Raw genomic sequence first — 12496 nt, forward strand, 5'->3', positions numbered from 1 at the left:
CTTCCATGAATGTTGATAGTTGATCCAAGCAAAATGAAGTCATTGACACCTTCAATCTTTTCTCCAGTTATATGGATGTTACTTATTGGTCTAGTGGTGAGGATTTTTGTTTTCTTTATACTGAGGTACAACAGAAACCGAAGGCTGTGGCCTTTGCTTTTCAACAATAAGTATTTTGTCCTTTTCAGTTTTAGCAAGCAAGGTTGTGTCATCTGCATATTACAGGTTTTAAATGAACCTTCCTGCTATCTTGATGCCACATTTTTCTTCATATAATACAGTTTCTCTGATTATTTTTTCAGCATACATATTGAATATGTATGGTGAAAGAATAAAACCCTGGCACACTCCTTTCCTAATTTTAAACCATTTGGTTTTCTCTTGTTTTGTTTGAACAACTGCCTCTTGGTTTATGTAGAGGTTCCTTGTGAGAACAATGAAGTGTTCCAGAAAACTCATACTTCACAGTGTTGTTCATAGCTTGTCATGATTCACACAATCGAAAACCTTTGCCTAGTCAATGAAGCACAAGTAAACATATTTCCATTTTCAGCCAAGATTTATCTGATGTCAGCAATGATGTTCCTCATTCCACATCCTCTTCTGAACCTCTGGAAATTCTGTCAGTGTACGTTTGCAGCCGTTTCTGTATTACTTTTAGTAAAACTTTACTCACATGGGAAAGAAAAAAAAAAAGAAAGACAATCAGGGGAGTCAAAGGCAAGCGTTAGCAGGGATAGGAAGCTAGCTTGTAAGTGTTATTTATGATATCTGTTAAGGGCACAAGTAGACTTCTCAGTTGATTACAAATGGACAGTGGTAGGACAGGTTTTTCGGGTAACCTGGTGCAGTGTGGTGGATTACTTCATATGACTCTTCTACCGGTAATCCTTGTAACTCTCACCCAACAACTGTTTCCTAATGGGGCTGGGTAAGAAAAGGTGGCGGAAGATGCTGCTAGGATGATATGACTCCGTTGTGGTTGTTAACAGAGTTAGTTGTCACGGTAAAAATTTGGTATAAAATGAGCCAGCTCAGAAGCCTGGGGTGGGGAATGTCACAGTCATCAGGGAAGAAGAAGGAGAGTGCTCACTGAACGTTCGCAACCCAGGGACAGAGCACTGGGACTCTGGAGGGTGGCAGAGCAGCTGCAGAGCCAAGAGCCAGACCATGCGACAGAGCAGTGGACTTCCTGGTCCTCGGACTAACTAAAGCTGAATGCCTGTGGGGCGGGAGGCTCATTTGTGGAGTGGGATGCCTCCAGACACTTAATTGGGGAGCTAAGATTGCTGACTAAGGGAGGAGAGCCCAGTGCCTCTGGGCTGAGACCTAGAATGGAGTGCAGTGTCCTTCTGGTCAGTGATCAGCACCCCTAAAAGCGCTTTGTAACATTGCCTGAGCTGGTCACAGGCCAAGGACTTGTTTGAGGAGAGGCTGTCCTGACTGGAAGAACTGTGCCCTGAGATTCTGACCTGAATTTGTCACCTGTTAACCTCTCCAAGAAGCCCTGTAACTATGAGTATCTGTGTTCTGTGTGCCATGGCAGTGAACTGTCAAACCCAGCTGAGTAGAGAGTGCTACTGAAGGGACAGGCTTGGTGCCCTATGGTACCTTTAAAGAGTGCTTTCTCAAGCGTATCTGTTTCTGGGGAACCATTGTAAAGATTTGCCAGTTATGTTCTAGATCAAGTGCTTTGGTATAAGTGCTCACATCTTGCATCTGTTTGGCCATGGTAGAAAGGAGTCTAGCAGTAGAATGTGGCATCCTGCACCTTCCAGATCTCTGGGCAAAAGAATGTCTCCATTAGGGTATATAGTTAAGCCAACCTCAGGGTTAGAGGAATTGCTCTTAGAAAAAGCATCAAAACTCAACATGGGATCTAGACTCATGTGAAGGCTTTCCAGTGGAGTTAAGTCTCTGCTTTCTGACTGTTCTATCCACACACACCAAGCGCCTCTGATTTCAGACTCGTTACGGTTTCTTTCTGGGGTGATCAGAATATTCTGGAATTAGAACCATATCAATCCTTGTAGAGTATTGTAAAATGCTATAAATCACTGAATTGCATGCCAGAAAATGGGAGATTGGTAGATTATATCTAAAAATACAAGAAACAATTATTGCCCTTCTAGTCACAGTGGATTTTGCAATCAAGAAATCAGTGTTTCATTAGGCAAATCAACTGCAAAAGACCTCTCTCTAAAGTGTTAAAAAGCAAACGTGTGGCTTTGATGACTAAGATGTGCCTGACCTAAGTCGCCTCATATGCATGTGAAAACTGGACAGGGATCAGGAAGACCTACGAATTGACCCATTTAAATTGCGTTGCAAAGAATAGTGAATAATATACTGTGGCCTGCCAGAAGAGCGAACAAACACATCTTGGAAAAAGTATGGTCAGAAAACATCTCAGAAGCAAGGATGGCGAGACGTCATCTCACGTGGTTAGAACTTGTCATCAGAAGGGATCCGTCCCTGGAGAAAGGCATCATGAAAGTAGAGAGTCAGCGAAAAAGAGGGAGTCCCTCAGTGAGGTTGATGGACACACTGGCTGTGAGGACGGTTGTGAGGACTTGTGGCCGGATGACCACGCTTCGGTTCTAGCTGCGCTCACTGTGACTCACAACTGACTCAGTATCACTTAGCCACACCAGTCGTGACTCTAAAGACCCAGCAGAGGGAATCTCTCTGGTTCAGCTTGGATCAGATGTCCAGGCTCAGACCCAGGGTCACACAGAGCGGGAGTTTTGGGGGATCCACCCTTTTGAATGAGGAAACAGTGTTCGTAAAAGAGATATGCAGGCTGGGGAGCCCTTCTAAAAGCTGTTTACTTAAGTATGAAAAAAAAAAAAGTTTAAAGAAAATCTTGGAAAAATAAATCATCTATAATTCTAGCAGCTTAATCACATCAGTTTTTATATCTGCAACTCGTCGTATCTGTCCACAGGCCAACATGTTTTTCTGAGTTGTAATCACGGTGTTTGTGCTGTCTATTTCCCTGTTTTCACTTGCCGTCATTTCACAAACATCCCCCCGTGTTTCTAAATCACCTTCCTAATTACCCTTTTCAGTGGCTACATCACATTCAGTTGAGTCGATGTACCATTATCTACTTAATCACTTTGCCTTTTCTTTTTGATATTTACATGGCTTCTATTTTGTGTTCTTGCTATTTTATGTATTTATCAGTATGCATGTAATTATTTTCTGCAGAATTATATTTATACTTGGTGAGTTCTGGTATGACTTGTAGGATAGACACTGGACTACTAATCTCAAGGTCAGTGGCTCAAACCCACTAGCCACTCCTGGAAAACTCTATACAGGGTCACTATGAGTCATGGGCTGCTTGAAGAACAAACAAATCAATGTTGGAATAAAGACAGCCAGAAAGTTTCTTAGAAGCCAGAATATATATAAAATTCTGCAGGAAATATTTTCATGCACAATGATTTTTTTTAATACTTGAGTTGCCCACATTTCTTAAAATTTCCTATGCAACGTGAAACTAACCAAACATCCAGATGGCAGGGACACACAGATTCACTGGAGATAGTTGGGAAGGCAGCCACAGTTCTAGAAACCTGTCTTCCCCCAGGGAAGCCCTGTCCCTCTCACCTAGTGTTTTTGCCTTTCTTCACCACCAGTTACTCCCTAAAGTTGTCTGTGGTATGCACATGCTTCTGTAGCACAAGCTTTCTTTGAGCTGTAACCAGGCTCGTTCATTTTTGCTGTTAACATTGCTACTGTGAACATTCTTGGGTGGTATGAACAGTTAACGCTCTGAGCTTCTTACCTAAAGGTTGGATGATTGAGTCCACTTAGGAGCACCTTGGAAGAAAAGCCTAGTGATCTATTTGTGAAAACCACACACCCAAAACCCCATGAAGCACAGCTCAACTCGGAAGCACACAGGGTGACCGTGACTCAATGGTAGCTGGCTTGTAAACATCCTTAGCCATGGTTCCCCATCCTGGCACACACCTGCAGGGGTCTCTCTTGATCAGTTTCTCAGCCTTAATAGGATGGATATTTAGGGCTGAATACTTTACGGAGAGGGCTGTTCTTTGTCTTATAGGATATTTAGGTTCCTGGTGTGGCGTTGTGGGCTAATGCACCAGACTGCAAAGCCGTTTGAACTGCAAGGTTGGCGGTTCAAGCTCACCAGCTGCTCCTCAGAAACCCCTTTACAGGATTGCTATGGGTCGGAATCGACTCGATGGCACTTAACAACAACAACAAACCCAGTGACAAGTTATGGACAACATTGTGAAGTATGAGTATTTCTGAACAGTTAATTGTGCTCATGAGGAACCTGTACATGGACCAAGAGGCATGTTCGAACATAACATGGGAACATTCAATGATTTAAAATTAAGAAAGGTGTGTGACAGGGTTGTATTCTTTCACCATACTCACTCAACCTGTATGCTGAGCAGGAAATCAGAGAAGCTGGGTTATATGAAGAAAAATGTGGCATCAGAATTGGAGGAAGGCTCATTAACAATTTGCGATATACAGATGATACAACCTTGCTTGCTGAAAATGAAGACTTAAAATATTTACTGATGAAGATCAAAGAGCACAGCCTTGGGTATGGATTAAATCTCAATGTAAAGAAAACAAAAATCCTCACCATTGGACCAATAAACAGCATTCTTATCAACAGAGAAAAGATTGAAGTTGTCAACTTCATTCTTCTTGGGTCAACTATCAAAATTCATGGAAGCAGCAGTCACAAAATCAAATGACATATTGCGTTGGGAAAATCTGCTGTACAAGACCTTTTTAAATTGTTGAAGAGCAAAGATGTCAGCTTGAGGACTAAGGTGCGCCTGACCCAAGCCATGGTATTTTCAATAACTTCATGTGCATGTCAAAGCTAGACAGAGAATATGGAAGACCATAGAAGAATTGATGCCTTTGAATTATGGTGTTGGAGGAGAATATTGAAAGTGCCATGGGCTGCCAAAAGAACCAACAGATGGAAGAAGTGCAGCCAGAGTGCTCCTTGGAGACCAGGATGGCCGAACTTCATCTCTTATACTATGGACATATTGTCAGGAGGGACCAGTCGCTGGAGAAAGATATCATATTTGGTAAGGTGGAGGGTCAGGGGGAAATAGAAAGACCCCCTCCAAGATGGATTGGCCAAGTGACAGCATCAATGGGCTCGAGCGTGACAACAATTGTGAGGCTGGCCCAGGATCAGGCAGGGTTTTGTTCCGTTGTGCATAAGGTCGCTATGAGTTGATGAGTCAGTACCGACTTGATGACATCTCACAACAACAATAACCCAGTAGATCCCAGTGGAATCCTGGTGTGGCACTGTGGGCTAATGCACTGGACTGCAAAGTCTTTTTTTTTTTCAAAGTCATTTGAACCACAAGATTGTGGTTCAAGCGCACCAGCAACTCCTTGGAAACCCTATGCACGGTCACTATGAGTCAGACTGACTCAATGGCATTTGTCATCAACCTTGTGGATCCCCCCAGTTGTGACAATGAAAAAATGTCCCCGTAGTCTCTGTTCAGGAACAAAAGAAAGAGAGACAGGAGTAGAAGAGTATGTGACTAACTGCCTTCATGAACAACTACTTTCTGTGTCATGAGACCAGAAGGGGTGGTGTCTGCTTACCGTTACTGAACACTTTGATCAAAGACACCATAGAAGAAATGTAATCAAAAAGGAAGAAATGCAGAACAGAATTTCAGAGTCTTATTGTTGTTAAGTGGCGTTGAGTCGCTTCCAACCCAGCGACTCTGTATAGGGTTTCCAAGGCTGTAAATCTTTACGGGAGCAGAAAGCCTCATCTTTCTCCTGTGGAGGATCTGGTAGTTTCAAACTGCTGACCTTAAGGTCGGCAGCCCATTATGTAACCACTACGATACCAGAGGTCCTTTCAGATTCTCATAGATGCCTGTAAACATGGTGTGGTGGGGGCATCTGATGTCCAACTTTATAAGGGGAAAGGAGAACCGCAATCAACAGCCCAAAGCTGATTCCTATGAAGTAGAGGTTCCGTGGCCTTTCTCTGCTGGAGTCAATAATCATTGCAGTTTACACACAGAACTCATACAAAACTCGTGATTATATGATTTATTAAGGAAATAACAGGGTGCCATTAGAAATGCCTCAGGATACAGTTCTTCGATCAGGACAGTCACTCTTAGCAGTGTTCACAGGCACACTCTCTGGCCCTCAGCCTCTCTGCCCCATGGCCCCTTGGCCTCCATCCTGCTCAGGCAAGTGTTACAAAGCTCTTGTAGCTCTGACAGTAAGTGCCCAGGGGCACCCCATTCCACCAGTAAGCCTCAGCTTGGGCACATAGCTCCAGCTCTGTGGGTCAGCAAACCTAACTCCACCGAGTGCCTGGAGGCCCCCGCCCTACTGGCAAGCCTCCTGCCTGAATTACTCAGCTTTCTCGCTCCTCTCGCTCTGTGTGCCTGGAAGTCCACCGCACTGTCCTGTCAGTCGTCTGATTCTGCTGGAGCCATTTCTGTGCCACCGCTCCTCGTCTTCTCTTGCTGTCTCAGCGAGGTGTTGCAGCTCTCGCTCTGTCTCCTGGGGCAAAAGGTTCTCAGCACAGGGAGCCTGGGACATGTCCCTTGGGACATGCTCCACTTTGGGCTTCTTTTTCTTGGTGCTTGTTAGATCCCTCTTTCTGCTTCTGGGATGGCTCATTTTAAGCTGAGCAAAGTGGCAAAATGGACCCATTCCCTCATTAGGGTGCTGCACACCTTATTTGCTTGGTACCACCCCTACAAGGGCACCATGTATTTGCACGGCCCCACCCAAACTCTTGGTGAAAGGTGAAGACCATGTCTAGAAAGGCCATGTGAAAGCAATCCATCACATTGCAACTGCTGACTTTCGGGAGCCATGGAGGCTGGTAAACCCCCTGAAACAATTGGCCTGACTTCATCTTTGAACCTTCAACGAAAAATATCTCCCCTGAAGCCTTAAAACAATAACTAGTTAACTAGTAAAAATTGTCTACCTTTAGCTTATGCCCTTTTAAGAACTATAGCTATAGGATCAAATTGAAAACAGCAACTTGGAAAATTAAATAAAAACTTCGGTGGTGGTAATTATGTGCCGTGCAGTCTGTTCCGACTCATAGTGACCCTCTACAGGGTTTCTGAGGCTGTAAATCTTTACGGGAACAGAAAGCCTCGTCTTTCTCCCACAGAACAGCTGGTAGTTTTGAACTGCTGACTCTGTGGTTCACAGCCTGATTCGTAACCGCTACGCTATCAGAGCTCCTTTAGTGGATGTGAATTCATGTTGGGGAAGAGCAAAGAGTGAGAATAGTTGGCCAACACAAATGATGATGTCATCAGTGTCACTTCAGTGGTACATATAGAAGCTGCTGGATTGGTGTGTAGATTCATTAACACCACCAACAAAGAAATACAGTGATTTTTAAAAGGATATTAAATATGTAAAAAAAAAAAAAAAGTAGGGTTTCACTTGTAATTGATGTAAAGGAGACATCAGTGGACAACAACAAAAAATTCACATGATAATGTAAGAGGAAACAGACTCATGAATCACTGGCACACTGTTGAACTCAACAACAAAATAAAAATATAAACTTTTTTTCGTGAGAATGAACGTCCGCAGACGTTGCCACATGCCCCCAGTGTTGAGAACCGCTGCTCTAGACTAATTTACTGCAGCTCATAGCAACCTTACAGGACAGAGCAGGAGGGCCGTAGGGTTTCCGAGTCTGTAAATCCTTACAGAAGCAGAGTGCCTAGTCTCTCTCCCATGGAGCAGTTAGTAGGTTCAAACCACCGACCTTTCTTTTAGTGGCCTGATACTTAACCCACAGTGCCACCAGAGCTCTCTGCTCTAGACTAACAAACAACAGCACCCCAAACTCACTACCATCGAGGCAGTTCCAACTCATAGCGACCCTATATAGATCGGGTTTCCGAAACTAAGTCTTTATGGGAGCAGACTCTCTCTCTCCCGCACAATGACTGGTGGGTTTGAACTGCCAACCTTGAGATGAGCAGCCCAATACCTAACCCACAGCACTCAATAGTTTCCTTAAGTTGCCGCACTTTGGAATCACACTGGGAGGTGCGTAAAATCCTGATTCTTCTGCTGCAAATCCGAACATCTGGGGCCACGGTGTACGATTCCAGTTTTCACATTGCCTGCTAGTGCCGTCGAGTCGGTTCTGACTCATAGAAAATGTAAGATTTCTGAGGAGTGGCTGTGGGGTTTGAACTGCTGACCTTTCGATATGTAGTCTAGTGCTTATCTTACAGTGCCACACCAGGACTCCAGCAGAATCACCCAATACCACCACTGATGCCTGGACCACAAGCCTAGAGATTTTGACTTCATTTTTCTGGGGTGCGGTTTGAGCCCTGGGATTTGAAATACTTCCCATGCAGTCCTATTTGAAATTGCTGGGGATAAACGCCAATGAGCAGAACTATGGGCCACGGCATGACCTGCTCCGGTTTACTGAGTAATTACAAGCTGTCTTCCCGTCATCTTTTCTTTGATGTACTTCCCTTATAGCTCCCAACACTGAACTCCATGCAGGCAGGCTCAGCATCTCGTTGATGTTGAGCGTGTGGCTGGGACACAGTGACCCTCTGGTTCTCGGCCGTCTTCATGACTCTTGGCCTGGTTGAGGCCAGGGCTGTGGCTACTGTGCCCGTCCAGTTCACTGAGGGTGTCCCCTAGTTTTCGTTGATTGCCTGCTTCCCCATCCAGATGCCCTTTGATGGGCCTTTCCGATAACCCAAGTCAGTCAACTGAAGTCTCACCATCCATATTTCTGGAGCATTCTGTTTGTATGTCTTCAGTCTCCACTTGGGAGTGAATGATTAGAAGTAGGTTATATATATATAAATTTTTTTTTTTGCTTCACAGTAATGACATTTTGTTGTTGGGACCCTTAGAGAGAGGTGGATTATAAATAGTGTTGGAAATAAAGGTGCTAGATGGAATCTTGCAAAAGAATGCCTCAGAGTCAAACAAAGAAAGGCAGCCATTACCAGTGAGTTTGAGAACTTGCAGATCTGTGATTCTGTGGTGGTTGGGTGCCTGTACCTCGGTGCCCATTGACAGTGACCCCAGGTACGACTGAACAAAATCCTGCGTGATCCTGTGCCATCCTCACAGTCGTTCTGTTTGTCCTCTGTTGTATGTCCGTCCATCTCATTGAGCGCCGCCGTCTGTTTTGCTGACCGTCTACCAAGCATCATGTCCGTCACAGACTGAATTTTGTCTCCCCCACATATGTTTCACCGTGGCTGGGTAATGCTTCTCAGTGGCTTGGCAGCTATGTATTTGGCAGTTATGTGATGATTCCCCATGGTGTGATCTGATGGATTCACCTAACAAGGGATTCAGCAGCGGGCTACAATCCCTGTAATCCTATTGCAGCCTGACTTAAGGGAGTTTCCCAGGGATGTGGCCCACAGCACCTTTTATCTTATGAGAAATAAAAGGAAAGAGAACAGAGAAGGGGGTCCCTGTTACCACTAAGAAAGAGAAGTCAGGAGGGGACCTATGGTCCCTGCACTGTGAAGCTCCTAGATTCAGGGGAAGACAGATGCCAAGACATCGGGAGATCCCTGAGGAATGCTGCGCCTACAGATGCTGAAAGGAAACAAGGACCCTTCTCCAGAACTGATGGAGAGAGGAAAAGCCTTCAGCGCTCTGCATATGAACGCCCAGCCTCTAAAACTGTGAGAGGGAAATCTTCTGTTGGTTAGAGCAGCACTAGGGAACTTAGACATGTCCTTCTACAGAGACTGGTCCCTCCTGACCGCATGTCCAAAGTACGCGAGATGAAGTAGCACAATCCTTGCTTCTAAGATGCATTCTGGCTGTACTACTTCTACACAGATTTGTTCGTTCTTTGTAAGTCCATGGTAGAGTAATAGTCTTCACCAATATCATCATAATTCAAAGACATCAATTCTTCAGTCTTCCTTATTCACTCTGCTGGCCCTGAAAGACCAAAGTTCAGTCCATAAAACACTGGCCAGCCTTAAGTAATCTCCTAGCTGTCTCAGGGGGCTGCCAGCAGAAGGAGTCAGACTGGGTGTGGTAAGAAGACCTGAGCCAGCAAAGACATATTGAATGGAGACGGCCGTGAGGGGACTCCTGGGTCCCCTGTGGTTGACAGAATGATGGCCCTTCAAAGAATTCTGTGGTTGACAGTCAGTTGATGTTGAGATGCAGAGAGATTCTTAAGCTTATTTCGTGGACGTGGTAGGCAGAAGAGACAGAGATTTGAAGATGCTCTGCTGCTGGCTTTGAAGCTGGAGGAATGCAGGCAGCCTCTAAACCCCCACCCCCAAACCTGTTGCCATCGAGTGGATTCTGATGCAGCAATACTGGGGCGGAGGAAGACTGCCCCATGGGCTTGCCAAGGCTGTAAATCTATGGGAGCAGATGGTCTCCTCTTTCTGCTATGGAGCAGCTGCTGGGTTCGAAGTATCGACCTTTTGGTTCGCAGTCAAGTGCTTTAACCCCTGTGTAACCAGGGCTTTGTTGTTGTTGTTAACTGCCGTTGTATCAGTTCTGACTTTTAGCAACCCAGTGTAGGGTTTCCCCGCATTGGCTAGTGGGTTTGAACCTCCAGTCTTATGGTTAAAGTTCCAGTGTGTATCCCATAGTGCCCCACCAGAACTGTAGACACTGGAAAAGGCGAGAAACAGATATTGCCCTGGAGCCACCAGAAGGAACCAGCCTGCCGACACCTCGACTTTGGCCCCACGAGACTCATTTCGGACGTCTGACCTCTACAACATCGGGAAGAGAAAACGTTTCTGATATTTTAAGCCACTGAATTTGTGATCATTTGTTACAGCAGTGTTCCAACGATGTTGGCCTTGTTTGCTCCATAGGGAACTGCAATGAGAAAAGTAATGTTCTGTACGAAACTCTGGCTTCTATTAAGAGTAATCATCACTAAAGGTTGGTAATGCCAGCCATTTTCTTAAGCACTTCGCATAAACCCTGTGAGGTGGTGGTGGTGGTGGTCGTGTGCCGTTGGAGTCGGTTCCAACTCCTAGTGACCTTGTACAGGGTTTCCAAGGCTGTAGTATTTACAGGAGCAGAAAGCCTAATCTTTCTCCCATGGAATGGCTGGTAGTTTCGAACTGCTGACCTTGAGCAGCCCGGCTCATAACTACTACCCTAAAGGTGCTATTTTTACCTGCATTTGTTTTTTTAAACTGGTAAGGAAACCGAGGCACAGAGAGGTTAAGTGACTCATCCAAGGTCACAAAAGCAGTCTGGCTTCTGAGCTCACTTTCCATGCCACCAGGCTGCCTTTGGCTTCTTTTTGTTAAGGGCAGTGTCTGCAGCTCTAATAAGTGGACGTGACCAGCAGGCAGCTAGGCTAGAGGTGTGAGCCTGTGCCGGCCGTTGGGCTATTAGCTGTGTGACTCCTGGCAAATTGCTTAAATTCTCTGTAGTTTCCTTCTTGAAAATGATCGTTTCACCCAAAAAGGGTGGTGTTTTGGTGAAAACAGGAAAAGTATGAGAAAACACTCAAAAACACTCAGTAAAGGTCTTTTCATCCCTTTCCCTGCCAGAGTTGCTTTGCAATGGTTTTACAGAGGGAAGCCCTGGGCGGTGACAGGGCCAGACTTGAGTGTCCAGGCCCCAGAGGGAGGCAGGGGCTTTGGTAGTGCTGATAAACAAGGGTAGCATGGGGCCAGTGACCTGGACCTTCATTGCCATCCTAGCAAGTCACAGAAGAGTGATTTAGCAAGCAGAAGTGAGCTAGAGCCGTATTCAGCTCACAAAAGCTTGTTTCCCCGTAAGAGACTTTGGCCAAGCCTGTTCTCTGTTTCTGTTCATCCTTCTTTTCTGCCCCTTTGTCGCTTCTGAAGTTTGTTTTTGAGTGAAAGCTGTCCTTTAGGCCTCAGGGAGTTGATTGTATTGAAGCTTACATAGTCATCAGTGTATAGACTTGTCTGGTGTTTGGTTCCATCACCTGTCTGTCAGTTTGTCATTCTGTGAGGGCTTGCATGTTGCTGTGATGCTGCAAGGTACACCACCGGTATTTTAAATACTAGAAGGGTCACTCAGGGTGGACAGGTATCAGCTGAGCTTCCAGACTAAGACAGATTAGGAAGAAAGAGAGATGGACTACTTCAGAATATTTCGTCACTGAAAACCTTATGAACAACAGTGGCAAAATTTGACTTTGCAAAGGCTTTTGACTGTGTTGATCTTGTCAAACTGGATAACATTTCAAAGAGGGCATAAAATGCTTACTGATGAAGACCAAAGACTACAGCCTTTAGTATGGATTGTACCTCAGTATAAAGAAAACAAAACTCACAACTGGACCAATAAATAATACCATGATAAATGGAGAAAATATTGAAGTTATTAAAGACTTCATATTGCTTGGATCCACAATCAACACTCATGGAAGCAGCAGTCAAGAAATCAAATGCTGCATTAGGAAAATCTACTGCACAAGACCTTTTTTTTTTTTTTT

This window comes from Chrysochloris asiatica, unplaced genomic scaffold, assembly GCF_000296735.1.
Source record: "Chrysochloris asiatica unplaced genomic scaffold, ChrAsi1.0 scaffold00037, whole genome shotgun sequence".
Taxonomy (NCBI): domain Eukaryota; kingdom Metazoa; phylum Chordata; class Mammalia; order Afrosoricida; family Chrysochloridae; genus Chrysochloris; species Chrysochloris asiatica.